Source organism: Panulirus ornatus, chromosome 15, assembly GCF_036320965.1.
Source record: "Panulirus ornatus isolate Po-2019 chromosome 15, ASM3632096v1, whole genome shotgun sequence".
NCBI lineage: Eukaryota > Metazoa > Arthropoda > Malacostraca > Decapoda > Palinuridae > Panulirus > Panulirus ornatus.
In genome coordinates, this window is record NC_092238.1 from 28025870 (window position 1) to 28053357 (window position 27488).

At 39.3% G+C, this 27488-nt stretch overlaps 1 long non-coding RNA gene across 2 annotated transcripts; it reads right to left on the reverse strand.

Moving 5' to 3' along the window:
* Positions 1-1472: 1472 nt before the first annotated feature.
* LOC139753803 (uncharacterized) lies at positions 1473-25354 on the reverse strand. Of its 2 annotated transcripts, none has more exons than XR_011713776.1 (3): positions 25201-25354; positions 24124-24333; positions 1473-1622 (listed from the first exon to the last, which is right to left on the reverse strand). It is a non-coding gene; the product is annotated as an uncharacterized lncRNA (long non-coding RNA). The 2 variants fall into 2 exon arrangements; XR_011713775.1 differs by lacking the exon at positions 25201-25354 and adding an exon at positions 24585-24746.
* Positions 25355-27488: the final 2134 nt, after the last annotated feature.

A 27488-nucleotide genomic window follows, 5' to 3' on the forward strand; every position in this document is an offset into this window, starting at 1 on the left:
GGGGCCTGAACATGCAGGAGGGTGAAAGGAGGGCAAGAAATAGAGTGAATTGGAGTCATGTGGTATACAGGGGTTGACGTGCTGTCAGTGGATTGAAGCAAGGCATGTGAAGCGTCTGGGGTAAACCATGGAAAGCTGTGTAGGTATGTATATTTGCGTGTGTGGACGTGTGTATGTACATGTGTATGGGGGGGGGGGGTTGGGCCATTTCTTTCGTCTGTTTCCTTGCGCTACCTCGCAAACGCGGGAGACAGCGACAAAGTATAAAAAAAAAAAAAAAAAAAAAAAAAAAAAAAAAAAAAAAAAACATTCTCATATACTATACATCCACATAAAGTATGCAGTTCACGTACACAGACAGATTAGCATTTTAAGTAGGGCCACTGGAGTATCATAAACAGAAGCCATTCCTAAGGCGTTTCAAGGAAGCCTCTTGTGTACAAAAGCTGACTGGCTGCTTTGTAGGAGTATAAATGTGCAGCATTTGGGGGTGTTGCAGCCATCATGTTATTAATTTATAGATCTGTACATAATCCACTGCACTTTTATAGAATAAACATGTTTTTTCTAAATATTTATCTATTTATTTTGCTTTGTCGCTGTCTCCCGCGTTAGGGAGGTAGCGCAAGGAAACAGAAGAAAGAAATGGCCCTACCCACCCACATACACGTATATACATACACGTCCACACACACAAATATACATACCTATACATCTTTATATATATATATATATATATATATATATATATATATATATATATATTATATATATATTCAGGGCATGTGAAGTGTCTGGGGTAAACCATGGAAAGTTGTGTGGGGCCTGGATGTGGAAAGGGAGCTGTGGTTTCGGGCATTATTGCATGACAGCTGGAGACTGAGTGTGAACGAATGGGGCCTTTTGTTGTCTTTTCCTAGTGCTACCTCGCGCACATGAGGGGGGAGGGGGTTGTTATTCCATGTGTGGCGAGGTGGCGATGGGAACAAATAAAGGCAGACAGTATGAATTATGTACATGTGTATATATGTATATGTCTGTGTGTGTATATATATGTATACATTGAGATGTATAGGTATGTATATTTGCGTGTGTGGACGTGTATGTATACACATGTGTATGTGGGCGGGTTGGGCCATTCTTTCGTCTGTTTCCTTGTGCTACCTCGCTAACGCGGGAGACAGCGACAAAGCAAAATAAATAAATATAAATAAACATAATTCATAGTCTGCCCTTATTCATTCCCATTGCCACCCCACCACACATGAAATAACAACCCCTGAAAAGTTCTTTATAGGACAAAGGATTGCTCTCAAGAAGCATTCCTCAGGGAGTCAGCAATGTCCCCTAGCTATGAAGTGTGATTATGTGTGTTAGCATGGGCTAAATAAGGGCAAGGCAGCCAAGTAGAGTAAATGTTGCATCTTGGGCTTTAAATACACATTCCATGAGCTTCAATACATGCCAGATTCTCATTGAATTGTGTACACACTTCAGTTGACCCAGAAGACAGTCCAACACTTGAAGAATTGACAATGGTAGTAGTGAGTGAATGATGGGTGGTCTCAATAGTTTAGTCCAATTTCTTTAGCGGTCCTTAACGGCAGGTATTTGCTTGATCTCTGCGTAAAAAAAAAAAAAAACAGTGTATGGGTTAAAGACTTTGAGTGAAGTTCAAGAAAATCTTATGGAAGGTGATGGATTGGTCAAGAAGATATATAGCAGTGGATATGAAAGGAAAGTATTGATGCAAGCAGATATATGAGAGGTATGATTGAGGATCAGATGTGGTAATTACATATTGTGTGTGAATGGAGTCTCCAGTCTCACTTGAACAATTTAACCTAGTGAGCAAGGTGAAAAATTAAGAAGCTTTTAAATAAGTCTGTTCATGTTTCATTTTAACATGCTATAAAAGGGTTAAGGATATGTAAGAGTTAAGTAGTAGGGTTTATGCATATGATCCTTCCCATGAAAAACAGGAAATAGTCTTAATAGATAACATAGATATTTTGACTGCAGAAACAGTAGTCTTAATAGATAACATAGATATTTTGACTGCAGAAACAGTAGTCTTAATAGATAGAGATAGATATTTTGACTGCAGAAACAGTAGTCTTAATAGATAGAGATAGATATTTTGACTGCAGAAACAGTAGTCTTAATAGATAGAGATAGATATTTTGACTGCAGAAACAGTAGTCTTAATAGATAACATAGATATTTTGACTGCAGAAACAGTAGTCTTAATAGATAGAGATAGATATTTTGACTGCAGAAACAGTAGTCTTAATAGATAGAGATAGATATTTTGACTGCAGAAACAGTAGTCTTAATAGATAGAGATAGATATTTTGACTGCAGAAACAGTAGTCTTAATAGATAACATAGATATTTTGACTGCAGAAACAGTAGTCTTAATAGATAACATAGATATTTTGACTGCAGAAACAGTAGTCTTAATAGATAACATAGATATTTTGACTGCAGAAACAGTAGTCTTAATAGATAGAGATAGATATTTTGACTGCAGAAACAGTAGTCTTAATAGATAGAGATAGATATTTTGACTGCAGAAACAGTAGTCTTAATAGATAACATAGATATTTTGACTGCAGAAACAGTAGTCTTAATAGATAGAGATAGATATTTTGACTGCAGAAACAGTAGTCTTAATAGATAGAGATAGATATTTTGACTGCAGAAACAGTAGTCTTAATAGATAACATAGATATTTTGACTGCAGAAACAGTAGTCTTAATAGATAGAGATAGATATTTTGACTGCAGAAACAGTAGTCTTAATAGATAGAGATAGATATTTTGACTGCAGAAACAGTAGTCTTAATAGATAACATAGATATTTTGACTGCAGAAACAGTAGTCTTAATAGATAGAGATAGATATTTTGACTGCAGAAACAGTAGTCTTAATAGATAGAGATAGATATTTTGACTGCAGAAACAGTAGTCTTAATAGATAACATAGATATTTTGACTGCAGAAACAGTAGTCTTAATAGATAGAGATAGATATTTTGACTGCAGAAACAGTAGTCTTAATAGATAACATAGATATTTTGACTGCAGAAACAGTAGTCTTAATAGATAACATAGATATTTTGACTGCAGAAACAGTAGTCTTAATAGATAACATAGATATTTTGACTGCAGAAACAGTAGTCTTAATAGATAGAGATAGATATTTTGACTGCAGAAACAGTAGTCTTAATAGATAACATAGATATTTTGACTGCAGAAACAGTAGTCTTAATAGATAGAGATAGATATTTTGACTGCAGAAACAGTAGTCTTAATAGATAACATAGATATTTTGACTGCAGAAACAGTAGTCTTAATAGATAACATAGATATTTTGACTGCAGAAACAGTAGTCTTAATAGATAACATAGATATTTTGACTGCAGAAACAGTAGTCTTAATAGATAACATAGATATTTTGACTGCAGAAACAGTAGTCTTAATAGATAGAGATAGATATTTTGACTGCAGAAACAGTAGTCTTAATAGATAACATAGATATTTTGACTGCAGAAACAGTAGTCTTAATAGATAACATAGATATTTTGACTGCAGAAACAGTAGTCTTAATAGATAGAGATAGATATTTTGACTGCAGAAACAGTAGTCTTAATAGATAGAGATAGATATTTTGACTGCAGAAACAGTAGTCTTAATAGATAACATAGATATTTTGACTGCAGAAACAGTAGTCTTAATAGATAACATAGATATTTTGACTGCAGAAACAGTAGTCTTAATAGATAGAGATAGATATTTTGACTGCAGAAACAGTAGTCTTAATAGATAACATAGATATTTTGACTGCAGAAACAGTAGTCTTAATAGATAGAGATAGATATTTTGACTGCAGAAACAGTAGTCTTAATAGATAACATAGATATTTTGACTGCAGAAACAGTAGTCTTAATAGATAACATAGATATTTTGACTGCAGAAACAGTAGTCTTAATAGATAACATAGATATTTTGACTGCAGAAACAGTAGTCTTAATAGATAGAGATAGATATTTTGACTGCAGAAACAGTAGTCTTAATAGATAACATAGATATTTTGACTGCAGAAACAGTAGTCTTAATAGATAACATAGATATTTTGACTGCAGAAACAGTAGTCTTAATAGATAGAGATAGATATTTTGACTGCAGAAACAGTAGTCTTAATAGATAACATAGATATTTTGACTGCAGAAACAGTAGTCTTAATAGATAGAGATAGATATTTTGACTGCAGAAACAGTAGTCTTAATAGATAACATAGATATTTTGACTGCAGAAACAGTAGTCTTAATAGATAACATAGATATTTTGACTGCAGAAACAGTAGTCTTAATAGATAGAGATAGATATTTTGACTGCAGAAACAGTAGTCTTAATAGATAACATAGATATTTTGACTGCAGAAACAGTAGTCTTAATAGATAGAGATAGATATTTTGACTGCAGAAACAGTAGTCTTAATAGATAACATAGATATTTTGACTGCAGAAACAGTAGTCTTAATAGATAACATAGATATTTTGACTGCAGAAACAGTAGTCTTAATAGATAACATAGATATTTTGACTGCAGAAACAGTAGTCTTAATAGATAACATAGATATTTTGACTGCAGAAACAGTAGTCTTAATAGATAGAGATAGATATTTTGACTGCAGAAACAGTAGTCTTAATAGATAACATAGATATTTTGACTGCAGAAACAGTAGTCTTAATAGATAGAGATAGATATTTTGACTGCAGAAACAGTAGTCTTAATAGATAACATAGATATTTTGACTGCAGAAACAGTAGTCTTAATAGATAGAGATAGATATTTTGACTGCAGAAACAGTAGTCTTAATAGATAGAGATAGATATTTTGACTGCAGAAACAGTAGTCTTAATAGATAGAGATAGATATTTTGACTGCAGAAACAGTAGTCTTAATAGATAACATAGATATTTTGACTGCAGAAACAGTAGTCTTAATAGATAACATAGATATTTTGACTGCAGAAACAGTAGTCTTAATAGATAACATAGATATTTTGACTGCAGAAACAGTAGTCTTAATAGATAGAGATAGATATTTTGACTGCAGAAACAGTAGTCTTAATAGATAGAGATAGATATTTTGACTGCAGAAACAGTAGTCTTAATAGATAACATAGATATTTTGACTGCAGAAACAGTAGTTTTATCCCGAAATGAGGAAAAAAGGCTCAAAAAATTTTTTAATTTTTTCTTTTGGGGAATACGGGGTCAATTTTAAATATTAAACCCAAAATTAACCATTTAAACCAGGAAAGTTTTAATTTTAAAATTTCGTGAAAACCAACTTCAAAATAACCCCTCTACACTTCCCGAAACTTAATTTCCCTTTATAAAACCCTCTTATTTTTGTAAAACAAGGGGCATCTACTTAAATTCTCTTACCTTCTGTTGTACTGCTATATACCTACATGTTCTACACGACTATACTAAGACCTTCATCTATACATCTTTCTATAGCTTTTTCAGACCACATAAGCTTCTCATACCTTTCCCTTCTCCCAATTCCCTTTTTAAAAACAACGCTAAGTTTTTTCATGTTTTTTTAAATCTTTTCAGTCCTACCTTGTGCTGTATACACTTGAATTTCATATCCATACTTTAAATTTGAAACAGATACTGCTTCATGGAGGCTTTTTGTACACAGCACTGACAACAGTAGTACATGGATTAGAAATTATTACCATCATTCTTAGATGTATTAACTCTCCTTCTCAAACCGAGTTAGTGTATCAATACATAAACACAAAATTATTTTAATAAATTCTAATCAACACTTCCGTGGTGCATTGTTTAGTGTTCCTGACTGTGACACATTCATGGGTTGCCCAGGGTCGACTGCATAGGTTCAAATCCTGGTTGCAACGTTTCGTCCAATATCAACTTTGGGGTTGGTCAATGAAATGGGTACCTGGCTTAGGCTAGGGTACACACACATATATATATATATTTTATTTCTATTATACTTTGTCGCTGTCTCCCGCATTAGCGAGGTAGCGCAAGGAAACAGACGAAAGAATGGCCCAACCCACCCACATACACATGTATATACATACACGTCCACACACGCACATATACATACCTATGTATCTCAACATATACATATATATGCACACACAGACATATACATATATACACATGTACACAATTCATACTGTCTGCCCTTATTCATTGCTATCGCCACCCTGCCACACCTGAAATAACAACCCCCTTCCCCTGCATGTAAGCAAGGTAGCGCTAGGAAGACAACAAAGGCCACATTCATTCACACTCAGTCTCTAGCTGACATGTATAATGCACCAAAACCACAGCTCCCTTTCCACATCCAGGCCCCACAGAACTTTCCATGGTTTACCCCAGACGCTTCACATGCCCTGGTTCAATCCATTGACAGCACGTCAACCCTGGTATACCACATCGTTCCAAATCACTCTATTCCTTGCATGCCTTTCACCCTCCTCCATGTTCAGGCCCTGATCACTCAAAATCTTTTTCACTCCAACTTTCCACCTCCAATTTGGTCTCCCACTTCTTCTCATTCCCTCCACCTCTGACACATATATCCTCTTTGTCTATCTTTCCTCACTCATTCTCTGCATGTGACCAAACCATTTCAAAACACCCTCTTCTGCTCTCTCAACCACACTCTCTTTATTACCACACATCTCTCATACCCTTTCATTACTTACTCAATCAAACCACCTCACACCACATATTGTTCTCAAACATCTCATTTCCAGCACATCCACCCTCCTCCGCACAACTCTATCTATAGCCCACGCCTCGCAACCATATAACACTGTTGGAATCACTATTCCTTCAAACATACCCAATTTTGCTTTCCAAGATAACGTTCTCAACTTCCACACATTCTTCAACGCTCCCAGAACTTTCGCCCCCTCCCCCACCCTATGATTCACTTCCGCTTCCATGGTTCCATCCGCTGCCAAATCCACTCCCAGATATCTAAAACACTTCACTTCCTCCAGTTTTTCTCCATTCAAACTTACCTCCCCATTGACTTGTCCCTCAATCCTACTGTACCTAATAACCTTACTCTTATTCAAATTTACTCTCAGATATCTTCTTTCACATACTTTACCAAACTCAGTTACCAGCTTCTGCAGTTTCTCACCTAAATCAGCCACCAGGGCTGTATCATCAGCGAACAACAACTGACTGACTTCCCAAGCTCTCTCATCCACAACAGACAGCATACTTGCCCCTCTTTCCAAAACTCTTGCATTCATCTCCCTAACAACCCCATCCATAAACAAATTAAACAACCATGGAGACATCACGCACCCCTGCCACAAACCAACATTCACTGAGAACCAATCACTTTTCTCTCTTCCTACATGTACACATGCCTTACATCCTCGATAAAAACTTTTCACTGCTTCTAACAACATGCCTCCCACACCATATATTCTTAACACCTTCCACAGAGCATATCTATCAACTATCATATGCCTTCTCCAGATCCATAAATGCTACATACAAATCCATTTGCTTTTGTAAGTATTTCTCACATACATTCTTCAAAGCAAACACCTGATCCACACATCCTCTACCACTTCTGAAACCACACTGCTCTTCCCCAATTTGATGCTCTGTACTTGCCTTCACCCTCTCAATCAATACCCTCCCATATAATTTCCTAGGAATACTCAACAAACTTATAACTCTGTAATTTGAGCACTCACCTTTATCCCCTTTGCCTTTGTACAATGGCACTATGCAAGCATTCTGCCAATCCTCAGGCACCTCACCATGAGTCATACATACATTAAATAACCTTACCAACCAGTCAACAATGCAATCACCCCCTTTTTAATAAATTCCACTGCAATATCATCTAAACCCGCTGCCTTGCTGGCTTTCATCTTCCGCAAAGCTTTTACTATATATATATATATATATATATATATATATATATATATATATATATATATATATATATAGAGTGGGGTGCCTAAATGTGTGTGGATGTAACCAAGATGTGAAAAAAGGAGAGATAGGTAGTATGTTTGAGGAAAGGAACCTGGATGTTTTGGCTCTGAGTGAAACGAAGCTCAAGGGTAAAGGAGAAGAGTGGTTTGGGAATGTCTGGGGAGTAAAGTCAGGGGTTAGTGAGAGGACAAGAGCAAGGGAAGGAGTAGCAATACTCCTGAAACAGGAGTTGTGGGAGTATGTGATAGAATGTAAGAAAGTAAATTCTCGAATAATATGGGTAAAACTGAAAGTTGATGGAGAGAGGTGGGTGATTATTGGTGCATATGCACCTGGGCATGAGAAGAAAGATCATGAGAGGCAAGTGTTTTGGGAGCAGCTGAATGAGTGTGTTAGTGGTTTTGATGCACGAGACCGGGTTATAGTGATGGGTGATTTGAATGCAAAGGTGAGTAATGTGGCAGTTGAGGGAATAATTGGTATACATGGGGTGTTCAGTGTTGTCAATGGAAATGGTGAAGAGCTTGTAGATTTATGTGCTGAAAAAGGACTGATGATTGGGAATACCTGGTTTAAAAAGCGAGATATACATAAGTACACTTATGTAAGTAGGAGAGATGGCCAAAGAGCGTTATTGGATTACGTGTTAATTGACAGGCGTGCGAAAGAGAGACTTTTGGATGTTAATGTGCTGAGAGGTGCAACTGGAGGGATGTCTGATCATTATCTTGTGGAGGCTAAGGTGAAGATTTGTATGGGTTTTCAGAAAAGAAGAGTGAATGTTGGGGTGAAGAAGGTGGTGAGAGTAAGTGAGCTTGGGAAGGAGACCTGTGTGAGGAAGTACCAGGAGAGACTGTGTACAGAATGGAAAAAGGTGAGAACAATGGAAGTAAGGGGAGTGGGGGAGGAATGGGATGTATGTAGGGAGTCAGTGATGGATTGCGCAAAAGATGCTTGTGGCATGAGAAGAGTGGGAGGTGGGTTGATTAGAAAGGGTAGTGAGTGGTGGGATGAAGAAGTAAGAGTATTAGTGAAAGAGAAGAGAGAGGCATTTGGACGATTTTTGCAGGGAAAAAATGCAATTGAGTGGGAGATGTATAAAAGAAAGAGACAGGAGGTCAAGAGAAAGGTGCAAGAGGTGAAAAAAAGGGCAAATGAGAGTTGGGGTGAGAGAGTGTCATTAAATTTTAGGGAAAATAAAAAGATGTTCTGGAAGGAGGTAAATAAAGTGCGTAAGACAAGGGAGCAAATGGGAACTTTAGTGAAGGGCGCAAATGGGGAGGTGATAACAAGTAGTGGTGATGTGAGAAGGAGATGGAGTGAGTATTTTGAAGGTTTGTTGAATGTGTCTGATGATAGAGTGGCAGATATAGGGTGTTTTGGTCGAGGTGGTGTGCAAAGTGAGAGGGTTAGGGAAAACGATTTGGTAAACAGAGAAGAGGTAGTGAAAGCTTTGCGGAAGATGAAAGCCGGCAAGGCAGCAGGTTTGGATGGTACTGCAGTGGAATTTATTAAAAAAGGGGGTGACGGTATTGTTGACTGGTTGGTAAGGTTATTTAATGTATGTATGACTCATGGTGAGGTGCCTGAGGATTGGAGGAATGCGTGCATAGTGCCATTGTACAAAGGAAAAGGGGATAAGAGTGAGTGCTCAAATTACAGAGGTATAAGTTTGTTGAGTATTCCTGGTAAATTGTATGGGAGGGTATTGATTGAGAGGGTGAAGGCATGTACAGAGCATCAGATTGGGGAAGAGCAGTGTGGTTTCAGAAGTGGTAGAGGATGTGTGGATCAGGTGTTTGCTTTGAAGAATGTATGTGAGAAATACTTAGAAAAGCAAATGGATTTGTATGTAGCATTTATGGATCTGGAGAAGGCATATGATAGAGTTGATAGAGATGCTCTGTGGAAGGTATTAAGAATATATGGTGTGGGAGGCAAGTTGTTAGAAGCAGTGAAAAGTTTTTATCGAGGATGTAAGGCATGTGTACGTGTAGGAAGAGAGGAAAGTGATTGGTTCTCAGTGAATGTAGGTTTGCGGCAGGGGTGTGTGATGTCTCCATGGTTGTTTAATTTGTTTATGGATGGGGTTGTTAGGGAGGTGAATGCAAGAGTTTTGGAAAGAGGGGCAAGGATGAAGTCTGTTGGGGATGAGAGAGCTTGGGAAGTGAGTCAGTTGTTGTTCGCTGATGATACAGCGCTGGTGGCTGATTCATGTGAGAAACTGCAGAAGCTGGTGACGGAGTTTGATAAAGTGTGTGGAAGAAGAAAGTTAAGAGTAAATGTGAATAAGAGCAAGATTATTAGGTACAGTAGGGTTGAGGGTCAAGTAAATTGGGAGGTGAGTTTGAATGGAGAAAAACTGGAGGAAGTGAAGTGTTTTAGATATCTGGGAGTGGATCTGGCAGCGGATGGAACCATGGAAGCAGAAGTGGACCATAGGGTGGGGGAGGGGGCGAAAATTCTGGGAGCCTTGAAGAATGTGTGGAAGTCGAGAACATTATCTCGGAAAGCAAAAATGGGTATGTTTGAAGGAATAGTGGTTCCAACAATGTTGTATGGTTGCGAGGCGTGGGCTATGGATAGAGTTGTGCGCAGGAGGATGGATGTGCTGGAAATGAGATGTCTGAGGACAATGTGTGGTGTGAGGTGGTTTGATCGAGTAAGTAACGTAAGGGTGAGAGAGATGTGTGGAAATAAGAAGAGCGTGGTTGAGAGAGCAGAAGAGGGTGTTTTGAAATGGTTTGGGCACATGGAGAGAATGAGTGAGGAAAGGTTGACCAAGAGGATATATGTGTCGGAGGTGGAGGGAACGAGGAGAAGAGGGAGACCAAATTGGAGGTGGAAAGATGGAGTGAAAAAGATTTTGTGTGATCGGGGCCTGAACTTGCAGGAGGGTGAAAGGAGGGCAAGGAATAGAGTGAATTGGAGCAATGTGGTATACCGGGGTTGACGTGCTGTCAGTGGATTGAATCAAGACATGTGAAGCGTCTGGGGTAAACCATGGAAAGCTGTGTAGCTATGTATATTTGCGTGTGTGGACGTATGTATATACATGTGTATGGGGGGGGGTTGGGCCATTTCTTTCGTCTGTTTCCTTGCGCTACCTCACAAACGCGGGAGACAGCGACAAAGTATAAAAAAAAAAAAAAAAAAAAAAAAAATATATATATATATATATATATATATATATATATATATATATATATATATATATATATATATATATATATCTTCTGTTTCCCCTTTTAGAAAGTTAAAATACAAGGAGGGGAGGGTTTCTAGCCCCCCGCTCCTGTCCCCTTTAGTCGCCTTCTACGACATGTGAGGAATGTGTGGGAAGTATTCTTTCTCCCCTATCCCCAGGATTGAACCAGGGCATGTGAAGCATCTGGAGTAAACCATGGAAAGTTCTGTGGGGCCTGGATGTGGAAAGGGAGCTGTGTTTTCGGTGCATTATTACATGACAGCTAGAGACTTAGTGTGAACGAAGGTGGCCTTTGTTGTCTTTTCCTCGCGCTACCTCGTGCACATGTGGGGGGAGGGGGTTGTTATTTCATGTGTGGCGGGGTGGCAATGGGAATGAATCAAGGCAGACAGTATGAATTATGTACATGTGTATATATGTATATGTCTGTGTGTGTATATATATGTATACATTGAGATGTATAGGTATGTATATTTGCTTGTGTGGACGTGTATGTATATACGTGTATGTATGTATATTCTTTCATCTATTTCCTTGCGCTACCTCGCTAACGCGGGAGACAGCAACAAAGCATAATAAGAGGAGCAAGTATGAAGTCTGTTGGGGATGAGAGAGCTTGGGAAGTGAGTCAGTTGTTGTTCGCTGATGATACAGCGCTGGTGGCTGATTCATGTGAGAAACTGCAGAAGCTGGTGACTGAGTGTGGTAAAGTGTGTGGAAGAAGAAAGTTAAGAGTAAATGTGAATAAGAGCAAGGTTATTAGGTACAGTAGGGTTGAGGGTCAAGTCAATTGGGAGGTGAGTTTGAATGGAGAAAAACTGGAGGAAGTAAAGTGTTTTAGATATCTGGGAGTGGATCTGGCAGCGGATGGAACCATGGAAGCGGAAGTGGATCATAGGGTGGGGGAGGGGGTGAAAATTCTGGGGGCCTTGAAGAATGTGTGGAAGTCGAGAACATTATCTCGGAGAGCAAAAATGGGTATGTTTGAAGGAATAGTGGTTCCAACAATGTTGTATGGTTGCGAGGTGTGGGCTATGGATAGAGTTGTGCGCAGGAGGATGGATGTGCTGGAAATGAGATGTTTGAGGACAATGTGTGGTGTGAGGTGGTTTGATCGAATGAGTAACGTAAGGGTAAGAGAGATGTGTGGAAATAAAAAGAGCGTGGTTGAGAGAGCAGAAGAGGGTGTTTTGAAGTGGTTTGGGCACATGGAGAGAATGAGTGAGGAAAGATTGACCAAGAGGATATATGTGTCGGAGGTGGAGGGAACGAGGAGAAGAGGGAGACCAAATTGGAGGTGGAAAGATGGAGTGAAAAAGATTTTGTGTGATCGGGGCCTGAACATGCAGGAGGGTGAAAGGAGGGCAAGGAATAGAGTGAATTGGAGCGATGTGGTATACCGGGGTTGACGTGCTGTCAGTGGATTGAATCAAGGCATGTGAAGCGTCTGGGGTAAACCATGGAAAGCTGTGTAGGTATGTATATTTGCGTGTGTGGACGTATGTATATACATGTGTATGGGGAAGGTTGGGCCATTTCTTTCGTCTGTTTCCTTGCGCTACCTCGCAAACGCGGGAGACAGCGACAAAGTATAATAAAAAAATAAAAATAATAATATATATATATATATATATATATATATATATATATATATATATATATATATATATATATATATCCCTGGGATAGGGGAGGAAGAATACTTCCCACGTATTCCCTGCATGTCATAGAAGGTGACTAAAAGGGAAGGGAGCGGGGGACTGGAAATCCTCCCCTCTCGTTTTTTATTTTTTTTTTTTGATTTTCTAAAAGAAGGAACAGAGAAGGGGGCGCAGGTGAGGATATTCCCTCTAAGGCCCAGTCCTCTGTTCTTAATGCTACCTTGCTAACGCGGGAAATGGCGAATAGTATGAAAGATATATATATATATATATATATATATATATATATATATATATATATATATATTTTTTTTTTTTTTTCATACTATTCGCCATTTCCCGCGATAGCGAGGTAGCGTTAAGAACAGAGGACTGGGCCTTTGAGGGAATATCTTCACCTGGCCCTCTTCTCTGTTCCTTCTTTTGGAAAAAAAAAATATATATATATATATATATATATATATATTTATTTATTTATTTTGCTTTGTCGCTGTCTCCTGCATTTGTGAGGTGGCGCAAGGAAACAGAAGAAAGAAATGGCTTAACCCACCCCCATACACATGTATATACATACACGTCCACACACGCAAATATACATACCTATACATCTCAATGTACACATATATATACACACACATACACGTACATATATACCCATGCACACAATTCACACTGTCTGCCTTTATTCATTCCCATCGCCACCTCACCACACATGGAATACCATCCTCCTCCCCCCTCATGTGTGCGAGGTAGCGCTAGGAAAAAACAACAAAGGCCCCATTCGTTCACACTCAGTCTCCAGCTGTCATGCAATAATGCCCGAAACCACAGCTCCCTTTCCACATCCAGGCCCCACAGAACTTTCCATGGTTTACCCCAGACGCTTCACATGCCCTGATTCAATCCACTGACAGCACGTCAACCCCGGTATACCACATCAATCCAATTCACTCTATTCCTTGCCCGCCTTTCACCCTCCTGCAGGTTCAGGCCCCGATCACTCAAAATCTTTTTCACTCCATCTTTCCACCTCCAATTTGGTCTCCCACTTCTCCTCGTTCCCTCCACCTCCGACACATATATCCTCTTGGTCAATCTTTCCTCACTGATTCTCTCCATGTGCCCAAACCATTTCAAAACACCCTCTTCTGCTCTCTCAACCACGCTCTTTTTATTTCCACACATCTCTCTTACCCTTACATTACTTACTCGATCAAACCACCTCACACCACACATTGTCCTCAAACATCTCATTTCCAGCACATCCACCCTCCTGTGCACAACTCTATCCATAGCCCACGCCTCGCAACCATACAACATTGTTGGAACCACTATTCCTTCAAACATACCCATTTTTGCTTTCCGAGATAATGTTCTCGACTTCCACACATTCTTCAAGGCTCCCAGGATTTTTGCCCCCTCCCCCACCCTATGATTCACTTCCGTTTCCATGGTTCCATCCGCTGGCAGATCCACTCCCAGATATCTAAAACACTTTACTTTCTCCAGTTTTTCTCCATTCAAACTTACCTCCCAATTGACTTCACCCTCAACCCTCCTGTACCTAATAACCTTGCTCTTATTCCCATTTACTCTTAACTTTCTTCTTTCACACACTTTACCAAACTCAGTCACCAGCTTCTGCAGTTTCTCACATGCATCAGCCAACAGCGCTGTATCATCAGCGAACAACTGACTCGCTTCCCAAGCTCTCTCATCCACACCAGACTTCATACTTGCCCCTCTTTCCAATATATATATATATATATTTTTTTTTTTTGCTTTGTCGCTGTCTCCCGCGTTTGCGAGGTAGCACAAGGAAACAGACGAAGGAAATGGCCCAACCCACCCCCATACACATGTATATACATACGTCCACACACGCAAATATACATACCTACACAGCTTTCCATGGTTTACCCCAGACGCTTCACATGCCTTGATTCAATCCACTGACAGCACGTCAACCCCGGTATACCACATCGCTCCAATTCACTCTATTCCATGCCCTCCTTTCACCCTCCTGCATGTTCAGGCCCCGATCACACAAAATCTTTTTCACTCCATCTTTCCACCTCCAATTTGGTCTCCCTCTTCTCCTCGTTCCCTCCACCTCCGACACATATATCCTCTTGGTCAATCTTTCCTCACTCATTCTCTCCATGTGACCAAACCATTTCAAAACACCCTCTTCTGCTCTCTCAACCACGCTCTTTTTATTTCCACACATCTCTCTTACCCTTACGTTACTTACTCGATCAAACCACCTCACACCACACATTGTCCTCAAACATCTCATTTCCAGCACATCCATCCTCCTGCGCACAACTCTATCCATAGTCCACGCCTCGCAACCATACAACATTGTTGGAACCACTATTCCTTCAAACATACCCATTTTTGCTTTCCGAGATAATGTTCTCGACTTCCACACATTCTTCAAGGCTCCCAGAATTTTCGCCCCCTCCCCCACCCTATGATCCACTTCCGCTTCCATGTTTCCATCCGCTGCCAGATCCACTCCCAGATATCTAAAACAATTCACTTCCTCCAGTTTTTCTCCATTCAAACTCACCTCCCAATTGACTTGACCCTCAACCCTTGCTCTTATTCACATTTACTCTTAACTTTCTTCTTTCACACACTTTACCAAACTCAGTCACCAGCTTCTGCAGTTTCTCACATGAATCAGCCACCAGCGCTGTATCATCAGCGAACAACAACTGACTCACTTCCCAAGCTCTCTCATCCCCAACAGACTTCATCCTTGCCCCTCTTTCCAAAACTCTTGCATTCACCTCCCTAACAACCCCATCCATAAACAAATTAAACAACCATGGAGACATCACACACCCCTGCCGCAAACCTACATTCACTGAGAACCAATCACTTTCCTCTCTTCCTACACGTACACATGCCTTACATCCTCAATAAAAACTTTTCACTGCTTCTAACAACTTGCCTCCCACACCATATATTCTTAATACCTTCCACAGAGCATCTCTATCAACTTGGGAAGTGAGTCAGTTGTTGTTCGCTGATGATAGGGGATTAAGAATACTTCCCACGTATTCCCTGCGTGTCGTAGAAGGCAACTAAAAGGGGAGGGAGCGGGGGGCTGGAAATCCTCCCCTCTCGTTTTTTTTTTAATTTTCCAAAAGAAGGAACACAGGGGGCCAGGTGAGGATATTCCAAAACGGCCCAGTCCTCTGTTCTTAACGCTACCTCGCTAACGCGGGAAATGGCGAACAGTTTAAAAGAAAGAAATATATATAGCATTAATAAGATGGCCTTGATTAGGGCCTCAGTTGCCTGTGCTGTCTTGGATACTATAGAAAATCTTTACGCAGGAAAATTATAAATATGACAGTGTTCTCCATGAACACACCAAACACATATTTACTTTGGGGATCTAACGTCAAGTTCATTGGCAGTTATGTAAATTGATGCTTCACTTTTTGATGAATCTTTTTTTTTTTCTTTTTTTACGTTGGAGGGATGAAGTCCACATCAAGGCTGGGCCTTGATTGAAATATAGGAAGGATTATAGTAAGGAAAAAGAAGAGGCAAGGGAAAGTATTCACACATCTTGTAGGATGAGAAAAACCTGTCTTTTAAAATGTGCCAGGTCATAGTTATTGGGAAAGACATAAGAAGGTATAGAGTTCCAAAGCTTTGAGGTGTAGGAAAACAAACTTATCAAAACAGCCCACCCTCTAGCTGCCAACAGTCACACAGTAATCATGTGATGCAGCAGCTTGCAGAGTTTTATGAGGCAAAAAACAAAATAATACTTATAGAAGAGGGAATGTGAACCAACATTGCATAGTAGGCATGCAGGTCAAGTTTTGAAGTTGACCTGGGAGAGTTTATTAGTCAGATTGCTTTCAACTCAGCTCTGTCAAGTAAGGATGCAGAGCAAAAGCCACCCCAGATCAGAGAGCAGTACTCCATACTATGATGAATCAATCCCTTGTATACACAGAGCAAATGTTCAGAAGAATAGAAATTTCGATATCTAAACAGGACTCCCAGTTTCTTAGAGGCAGACTTAGCTTTTCCCATAATGTGGGGTTTCTTTGAAAATGGAAGTTACAGTAATGCCAAGTGTTTTCATTGATTTAAGAGGTGGAACTGTTAATGGGGAGATGAGAGTTGTGAGGAATTATCGATAGAGAGATCAGTAGAAACTGGGTGTTGGAAGTATTAAACTTAACATGATTTCGTATAGTGACTGAGATATCCTATCTAAGTCTGAGTTTATGAGGTCAAGCGAGAGAAGAAAAAGCAGAATTGAAAAATTTGGATGAATGCAATGTTGAGTTGTCAGCTTATGAGTGCATTTGGTTATTTGTGAAAGAGAGGAAATTGTGATAAAAAGAAGCAAAAGTGTAGAGGACAGGAGAGAACCTTGAGGGACACCACAGTTGATGAAGAAAGGGAGTTAGGCTAATCCATTTCTAGCCACATAGACAGACCAACCACAGAGGAAGCTAGGTATGAAGGAGCAAAGTGCAGGAGGGAAGCCAAAAGACTGGAGCTTAAAGATAAGAATACAATGCCACACCCTCTCAAGAGCTTTGGATATGACAAGGGCAACTAAACAAGACTCCCAAAAAATCTTTCAGTGATGATAAACAGGCATAAGTGGACCTCACCTTGCAGAAGCCATACTGGCAATCAGAGAGAAGAATGAGAGATTCAAGGTGTCAAAGGATAAGGGAGTGAGAGATTCAAAGACTTTGCAAAAGGTAATGTCAAAGCAATAGGATGATAGTTAGCGGGGTCAGAAAGGTCACCCTTCTTTAAGTGTGGAATGTATCAACACATTCTTCCTAATGGATGCCATTAGGACCATAAGCTATGCTTGTGTTCAGAGGGAGAAGCACTTTTTGGACATCTCAAAAAAAGATTATGGGGATGGGCATAGGATTAGTAAGAGGAGCATCAGGCAATGAAGGAACATTAGAATCATTCAAGGTGGAGCTAGAGGAGAAACAGGAAGAAAAAAATAGCTGCTTTGTGTATGGGAGAGAGAGAGAGGGATAAAGTATCATCAAAACGGAAAAGCAAAGGAAAAATAGAACATCTTAAGTCGTTTGAGATGCACTTAGCTAAAAACCAGAAAGACCTGTCAGTTTGGCGACGAAAGGTTATTGTACTTCCTTTGAATAAAGGAATGCTTTGTCTCATGAATACCATATCTGCAATGATTAAGGCTATGATAAACGCTGAATGGAAGTCAGAGAAAGGAGTTTTTCCATCCCCAATATGCCTGAATAGCCTCAGAACAGGAATGGTTGAACCATGGACTGGAAGAAGTTGTCATCTTGGAGCAAAAGGATAAGTGCTTCCATTCTGCAATAACCTCTGCTATGCGCTTGGTGGGGACAGAAGTATCACTTTACATGAGAGAGTAATTTACCCAGGGGAAGTCAGAAAAGAGGTCACCTAATATATCCAATTCAGCTTTGTTGAAGGTGCCAGTATTTATGCTGACAAGTGGCTGCAGGAGGGGGAGGTGCTGTTAAAATAGATACATTTATGAGAGTGTGATCAGATGAACCAACTGGGGGCAGGGTTGTATAGTTACAGTGGGATGGGCTAGAGGCAAAAAACTGATCCAGAATACTGGGAAAGTGGTCACGGCGGTCAGAGATATGGGTAGGGTTGGAGATAATTTGCTCTAAATCATTGACAACGGAGAAAGTGAGGGCTTCAATTCCCCATCATCTGTATGGGAGGAATTCAACCATTCCCTATAGTGAACAATGAAATCCCAAAGTAGAGGATCTCAGCTTGTGGGTGAGAGGATGCCACAGTCTCAGGGCAGGAGTTTAGATAGTCCAAGAAAGATATAAAATTTGTAGAGTTAGGATAGCAATACGTGAAAGAGAGCAAAAAAGTGGTATTGGAAGACAGACCATGGGCCGCATAACATCAAAATTTGGGAACTCAAGATCCTTGAGGCAAGCAACAGGTGTGTTGATGTTGGAATTAAGCACAAACACCACCTTAGAACCAGAATCATAGGTGGAGATAATTGTCTGATATGAAAAAGGGACTAGTGAGAACATAATTACACAACTGTGTCTTAGAGAGAAGTAAGATAGTCCGAGAAGTACTAGACAGATGCTGTTCAACAGAGGAAAGGTTACTAGAGAGACCATCAATATTGGTAGAGTAGATAGAAAAAGAGGAAGGTCTAACGGAGAGGGAAAAGTTGTGGAAGGGGCTGGTACTACTACAGTCTGAGCCCTCCCTCTTACTGGCAGTAGAGTCATGCATAAACTTGGATATTCTTAGTACCCAATGATGCCAAGGACTAGGTGTCCATACAACTTCTGGATTCTATGATGATTATGCTAAAAAATGTTTGAGCATGCAGGAATTGGCAAGAGTACCTTTGTGAAGAAAATAAGCAAAGTTTGAGTAGGTGTATGGTATTTGTAAGGAGAAGATGGCAGGACTAGCCTGGTAGTCCCATTTTGATGACACAGAAAGTAAGAGCAGCAATCCTAATATGGAAAGTGGAAGATGGTTCCAAGCATCACTTTAATGCTTCCCAGGCAAAATGTTATTACCATCCTGAGTGGCTGCTGTCAACAGCTTATTACCTAATGGATTGTTCCAGGGTATGGGATGGGATGTTTTTTGAGTTAGCTGGGATACTGGAAGGAGCCAATACACTACCACTTGAGCCCTCCCTCTCAATGGTAGCAGAGTCACATAAGAAAGTGTAGTCAGAGGAGTATACCTTAAAATTGCAGGGGTTGGGGGATGGGCCATTACTGTACTACAAAACCCTCCCTCTTGCTGACAGCAGAGTCACTCATGTACATGATGCTGATGATGATGAAAAGTGATACTAATACAGCTATTTATTTAAGTCCATAAATACAGGGGATAATTATTCCCATACAAAAACTTTTGAGCCTCACAAGAAAATGACCTTAACAAGAGGTTCTGAAGCAAATGTATTTCCAAAAGAAAAGGTTCTGATGCAAATATATTTTTCAGAAAGATTTTTTTTTCATACATATCTGCCATTTCCTGTGTTAGCGAGGTAGCATTAAAAACAGGAGACTGAGCCTTAGAGGGAATATCCTCACTTGGCCCCCTTCTCTGTTCCTTCTTTTGGAAAATTAAAAAAACAGGAGGGAAGGATTTCCAGCCCCCTGCTCCCTCCCATTTTAGTTGCCTTCTACGAAACAAATATACCATAATCTATGACTACAAATATACATGGGGATAACTGGGATATCATTTGGGATATGCAATGAATGTATTTTGAGTATGAGGAAAGTGTGAATAGAGACTGTGGTCTCACTTGAATAAATCAGGATGGTGAGGAAAGTTAAAATATATGAAGTGCTTATATTACGTTGGAAGTTCATGTTTCAATTTAAAATACCGGACATGGGACAAGGATATGTATGAGTGAAATGACAAGCTTTATGCTTCTAATCCATGCCAAGAAATGTTTTGACATACTGTACATTATTTTACCCTTGGATTTTTTTACAGCAATGCTGGGTCCAGCAGTGATATTGATGTTAGTGGCTTTTTCGGGCTGCCTTTCAATGTTCTTTATCGGTGGTGCCACTTCCTGCTTTCTTGCCAATTGCACAGATATTGCCCCAAACTTTTCATGGGGGGTGAAAATGAGAGAAAATGGGAAGGAATACAAAGTGATGAAGTATATAGGAAATATGCAACATCAAAGTGAACAAAAGATGTGGGGTATGGTATCAGAGGGCAAGATAAGAGAAATATCTTAAAAGTGGTCATATGAAGAGTATGTGTGATGATAGACTGGTAAAGAAAATATAATAAAGAAAGATTGAAGGAAATTGAGCAAGAGCACGCTAACTGGTATCCTTGTAGGGGAAACTGTGGGACTATATCAGGAAGAGAACCCACAAAGGTGTCAGAGGGATGGAACATACTAGGTAGGTGTGTTTGGTAAGGGCAGCTAGAAGACTTTGTTTTGGCCACTTCCACAGATGGGAGTTCCCAGGACAATGCTTCAGGGATACATATTGATAGAACAAAAATATTTTTGTACTGTATAAAAAATTAGATAATGGGAATCCTGTTTGGCCCACTCATGAGTTCTTTAAGAGCTTTTTTTTTTCTCAAAGAAGAAAAAGCTACCATTATCAACAAGATCCTGATATTTTCAATTAGCATCTTCAATTATATTTGCTTATTAAAGCCTATGTATGAATTGCACACATGTATCTGAGTACACAAGCAAACAAGCTCTCTACAAAACAGTGAATTTTATGACATGGTAGGACTAATCAGTCATTTTTGTAGCTTCAGTATGTCGCAGTATTCAATACCCCATACAGGTAATCTGTCTGGCATTAACAACACCACTGCAACATTATCAACCTGCAATACTCCAATGGCTGTAGGGGATTTCACGGATGACCAGGTAGGTGCAGTAAATAGGTAGGTGAAGTGAACAGACAGTGTTGATATTATGTGCCCTAAACAGATGGATGTTATAACTTGGTTAATATAATAATGACCAAACAAGTTCGGTGTCATGGTAAGTGGTATGATCACAAGGTGTGATCACCTATAGTTCAAGTGACCACAAAAGTATGGTTACAAGTGGGTTGAGTGACCATAAAAATGTGGTCAACAGGTGGAATTGATATGGGTATGAATGTAGTGGATGTAGTGAACTGATGTAGTAAAAATGTTTACACCAGATATTGTCCAACAACTTTTTTCTGTTTTTAAGGAAACAATGGGTCAGTGGCAAAGGTGTTCTGGATGTGCATACCCATTTATGGCCTTAAAGAGCTCTTCCTCATCATCTGCTCTGGCACTGTCTAACCCTGAAACTATGCTGGTCAGAAGCACCAGATCAATGCTGAAGACAAGGAAAATGCTGCTTTCACAAAGCAGGATATATCTTCCTAAAGCTGCTGCTTTTTACCAACACAAACTGTGAGCCCAATATTACAACCTTGAAATCACAGACTTTATGAATTACCAAAGGTCATCCCAAAACCTTAACCCCTCAGGAGCACCAAAGGTCATCCCAGAACCTTAATCCTTCATGCAGTACCAAAGGTCATCCTAGGGCCACAGCCCTCCAGTAGCAGCCTCCATTCCAAAAGTACAATCTATGAGAAGCATCACACCAGCATACGATGTATTATGTAATAGGTTGTAAGTAGTTGGGAGGTTGCAGACAACAGCCATCCAAGGAAGTACTACCATTCTCAGTTGCTTGTGTTTAAATGGTGCTCAATAATATTAAAGACTCCATGTATGGACTGATCATTCCTGCCTCTTTAAGTACCTAAGGTATTTTTACAACTGGATACAAGAATCATACATTTTTGTTTAACTTGATTCCATAATTCTGTCCTTTATTTTAATCTTTCCCATGCAACTGAAAATACACTTACTAAATATCAGATTTTACTGACATTTCCTTTTTTCCTCATTTGCTATCTATCTTTCTATATCTCTGATGCCTGTTTCCAACTGGAACTTCCAGTAGGGAGTGGCCATGGTAGTAGAGTCTCCATAAAAGTGAACTCCAGTTCCACTTCCTAGCACTTAATGCACCTTAGCAACTCTAGTGCAATAGTTGCATTAGCTCCCACCTAATGTTCCAACTGAATACTTCTGCTATGAAGCAGTGTCTGTTTTTATCACCATTCTGTGTTAAGCCAACATATCTCAGACAATTATTTCAAATTAGTGCCTTCTATGAAGTGGAACTGGAGTTCACTCTTATAGAGACTCTGCTGCCATGGCCACTCCCTTCTGGGAGTTCCAATTGGGAACATGCATCAGTGATATAAACAAATAGCTAATGAGTAAAAGAAATGTCAGTAAAATCTGATATTCATTAAGTGTATTTTCAGGTGCATATGAAAGAAGGCTAAAATATAGGACATCCTTTGGTATCTTTGCTCACAGGACTCCCATGCATAAAAAATCTTTCTTTCAAATCTCACTTTTTACCTTTTGTCTTCACACAATATCTCACTCCCTCTTCTTCACCCAATATCTCTCCATCTGCTTCTGCTATCATTTTATATCATTCAAGGCTTGGTTGGCCTCGATGAGGAATTAACGCAGCAAGAGATAATAGTATGAGAATACAAACCACTATGCAAGTTTAAGAATGTGGCCTTTCAGAAGTAGCATTTGAGACACACAAAGGATTGTAGTGGGCTTTGTATATCCTTTAACCTTTGCCTTTAGAACGTAGAAAATGTCTTTATCAAGGTAACACTCCGACCAACCGATTTTGCTGCACCTTGACCCTAGCTCAGCACTTGTGTGAAAACTCCAAGTGCCTTTTTCATAAGAATGAATTATTAAAACAGAAGAATTGTATTTTAAAAGAATATCAATATGTTCTTAGCGAAAGAATGGAGTTGATCTCCCCATAGACTAGACTACGTATCTAAAAAAAAAAATTGCATAGCTCTACCTTTACCAATAAATTTCTTTAATTTACCAATAAATTTCCTTAACGTTTTCTGAAAATGAAACAAAGTTGTATAAGTCAGTAAAATTCCATTACGTAGAAAAGAGCATCACATTCTTATTTCCTAATTCCATAAAGTAGAAAAGAGCATCACATTCTTATTTCCTAAGTCAATTTCCAAGTATAATGATGCACTCAACTTTTCCCAGGTAATAGCTTAAATTTTATAAGGTTGTCCATAATGCAACAAAATGAAGCTAAGTAGCATATAAGGTTGTCCAAGCTGTACTAAAATGAAGCTAAGTAGCACTGTTTACCAAAAGCCTTTGTTCTTTTTGTAAATGGAACATTTTTCTATTCTGCCTTGAATTATTCTCCCTTTTTTCCTTCAAGGAACCACATTTTACATAACACACATCCATCTTATGGAACCTACTTATTCTCAGTTACACTTGCACCCCGAGAACACTTCAGTCTACAGGATCATCATTTCCATGTTTCAACTAAACAGATGCAACCATTGCAGTTTATCAAAAAAAAAATTGTACAGTATTTGATAAAAAGCTCTGTCACCTCTGCCACTAATCCCTTTCCTAAGAACCCATATTCTTAATATCCTTAGGATGGTTACTACTTAAGAAATTCTCCCATTTATATACACTGTACAGCAGTAAGGAAATGAGATGTAGTAAACAGCAGATCATGAATTTATAGCATCATAATAAGGCTTAACCCACAGATCACTCTTGCTTCACATACCTGTTATCGAAGGGCTAACCATTGGTTTAGGACAGGCGAACCTGAAGGCAATGGAGAAGTAATCCTCCTTCAGGAGCTCGAAGGTGTTAGCTCTTTACCTCCGGAAGACTTTCATACTAAATACAAGATGAGCTCGTTCCTGGTCCCTCCCCGCAGACCAAATTGCTGGTTAGAACATTTTTACTGTTTGATACCCAGCGCGCTGTCGTCCTGTGACGGAAAAAAAATGTACTTTCATAAATACTGACTTAAAAAAAAAAAGGGTCCAAGTCTGCCTTCAGTTGGGGGCGGATAAGTACTGTTTCATGAATACATCATAACTCAAAATATAAGTGGAAGCACAAAACGTTGGAGATGCCTAATCTGAACGGCAGTCACAGGAACGGGAACTACCAATGTTTACGTTGTTACAAAAACCTATCCTTCATTATTTGAAACGATCCAAAATTTTGTTTACTTACCCGTGTGTGTATGTTTTCTCTTCCTTAGATTTAGCAGCTGTGGACTACTGAATGTTTATTACGCCAGTCCTTACATGCCACTCAACTTCAACATACACATACAGTACTGTGTTCTATGGTCGACCTTGAACCCGACTTCGAAGCTTTGAACGTTTTGGGTTTCAAAACTTCCTCATTTTTGGGCTTCGAAACTTCGATCATTCTGAGGTCCGGAGCCTCGATCATTTGGGCAGTCTAGTGGAAATAGTCCACACAAAGTCTCCATTATCCTCTACACGGCCTTCCCTTCCATGGACCCACTAAAGCTGTCATGCTCTCTCTCTCTCTCTCTCTCTCATTATATATATATATATATATATATATATATATATATATATATATATATATATTTTTTTTTTTCATACTATTCGCCATTTCCCGCATTAGCGAGGTAGCGCTAAGAACAGAGGACTGGGCCTTTGAGGGAATATCCTCACCTGGCCCCCTTCTCTGTTCCTTCTTTTGGAAAAAAAAAAAAAAAAATGTTTACCTGTTGCGCTATACAAGAGTGTTCAAGTCCTTCACTAAATGACTATCGTATATGTGTAAAACATCCGTGTACACAAGTTGATCTCACCTGTGTGACGGTCAAGCTTCCTGACACGGATACACTGTTAGGTAACCAGCAGCCAACACGTCCAGTCACCCGTGGATACACCTCGCCAGGAGTCCCTCAATTCACACGCACGATCACTGGGATACTGGTAGTAAACTGACTGACTACTAGCTCACACCGATCGAACTTGTGGATTCGAAGCAAGTTTACGCTACGTGAACGATCCCAAAGTTGAACTACATTATCACAATCCAGCTAAGAAACTACCTTATATAATGATTTGACTTTTATATGTACATATAATACAGGGTTTCTTACATGCATACGCACATGTACACTACCGTAGTGCATTAGTTCATGCTGAGTGAAACGAAGCTTGGAGGCTTCATGAAAGCCTTGTCATGCCCTAACTCCACACTCCTATATCCACAACTAAGCCTCAAAGATCTTTCCATGGTTTTCCCCAGCTGCTTTTTATGTCATGGTTCAGTCTGCTGATAGTATATCAACCCCTGTGATTACTATTCTGTGTGTTACACTCGTATTGCTGTTCTGATCTTATAAATATGCACCATGTCTTTACTCCTGTGTATGTACACACACACACACACGTTAGCTTACGATAGATACCTATTTAATTGACCAGCCCCACAGTGGGAATGAACAGGTGGGTGGACCATGGACCGGCTGCCGCGAGTGGGTTCAATCCTACACGAGAACCGTCTAGCACTTCGCTCCAATTTACTGTACCGTGTACGTTTCCCATAAAGAATAGATAGCGTATTACAATAGTCGTTAAAATTAAAATGAAAAATAGTTAACAAAAAACTTGCAGTGTAGAAAGTTGGTCTTTAATTCAAACTGAGAGTTTGTCAGCCTGTTCATTTAAGAGGAAGATTATTAATGGTATTTCGTATATCATTTGTGAGTAAAGGAAACATTTTGATATAGAGACGTTTCCCATTTACTACTACAGCTTAAGAAAAATTGATAAACCAATACCAAGCATATCAGAAATGTAAAAAACATAATGACGGTAGTGATCACAATTTTCTGGCTGGTAGCTAAGGTTCCATCCTTTCAAATTGCAACGGGCCTCACAGAACCTAAATCCGGCACTGTATCCAGAATAAGGAGTGTTGAAGTGATGCTCAGAACCATCTTATACCCTGCGCTTCAATAGGTTGTGGACGGCAGACACCCATGGAAATACTATTCTGACTTGTGAGGGATGAAATTGTGACACTCCTTTTAGGATTGCTCCCCTTAATTTTTTCCATCAGTAATATTTAGGTACCGGGCTAGAGTTATATTTTTTCCTACCTACAGCATACTCATCTCATTTTTTTCCTGGTCATCTCATCATATTATCAGTTGCGAGTTTGTCTCGCATAATTGACAAGTAATGCTCAATCTCACCTTAGAAAATCGTATGGAGGAGGTGAATTGTATCCTACAAAGTACAAATGTTGCCCCTTAAGCTCATGGACAAGCTATCCCAAATGGCATTTATTATAAGTTCAACTCAAGGAACAGCAGGCTATCCATTACTGCCTGGAGCTTTACACCGTGAAAATCTATAAATGAGACACAAAGGATAAATAAAAGCAATAGGAAATGTGCACAAGAATGGACAAGGATGATTTACAGGAGGAGTTGCATCTTCTAAGTGACTACAAGGGACAGAAGAGACAGAGGGAGATATGGTATGGCTTCCTAGTTGCTCAGGATTCATGATAATCATTGACAAGATCTAACAAATAAGGGTCATAATAAATGGAGGTAGAACAAAGGCATGTGAATGGGATATGAGGAAGTACTCGTATTTAAACACTATGGTAGATGAATATAACTAAGCTGAATAAAGTGACGTAATAGTAGAATTACTGTGAATGTAGCAAGTATTGGGTAAATCGTGAGTATGATAGATGAGTGAGGATGAGTGTTAAGGGCTCCAAAATTTATTGTTCCCTTCCAAAGCATATATAGAGGAAAAAAGGCACACTCGATGATCACCCATGAGTGCAGAACTCTGTCCCATACTGTACACATAGGTAATTATCAACACACACACTTGGTTCTTTAACACTACTAAGCATAGTATACTGCATGAGGTTAAATGAAAAACTAAATTTTTATTAGATAACTTTATGAAAAATAAGACAAGCGGATCATATGTACACTAAGTAATGGGTATAAGTCAAGAATTGATTATCACACCTCGGGACATGCTCATAATTCATGAGAAGCTAAAACTATGAGAATTTAATTAAGAGGAATAAAAAGAAAGAAATATTGAGTTGAAAAAA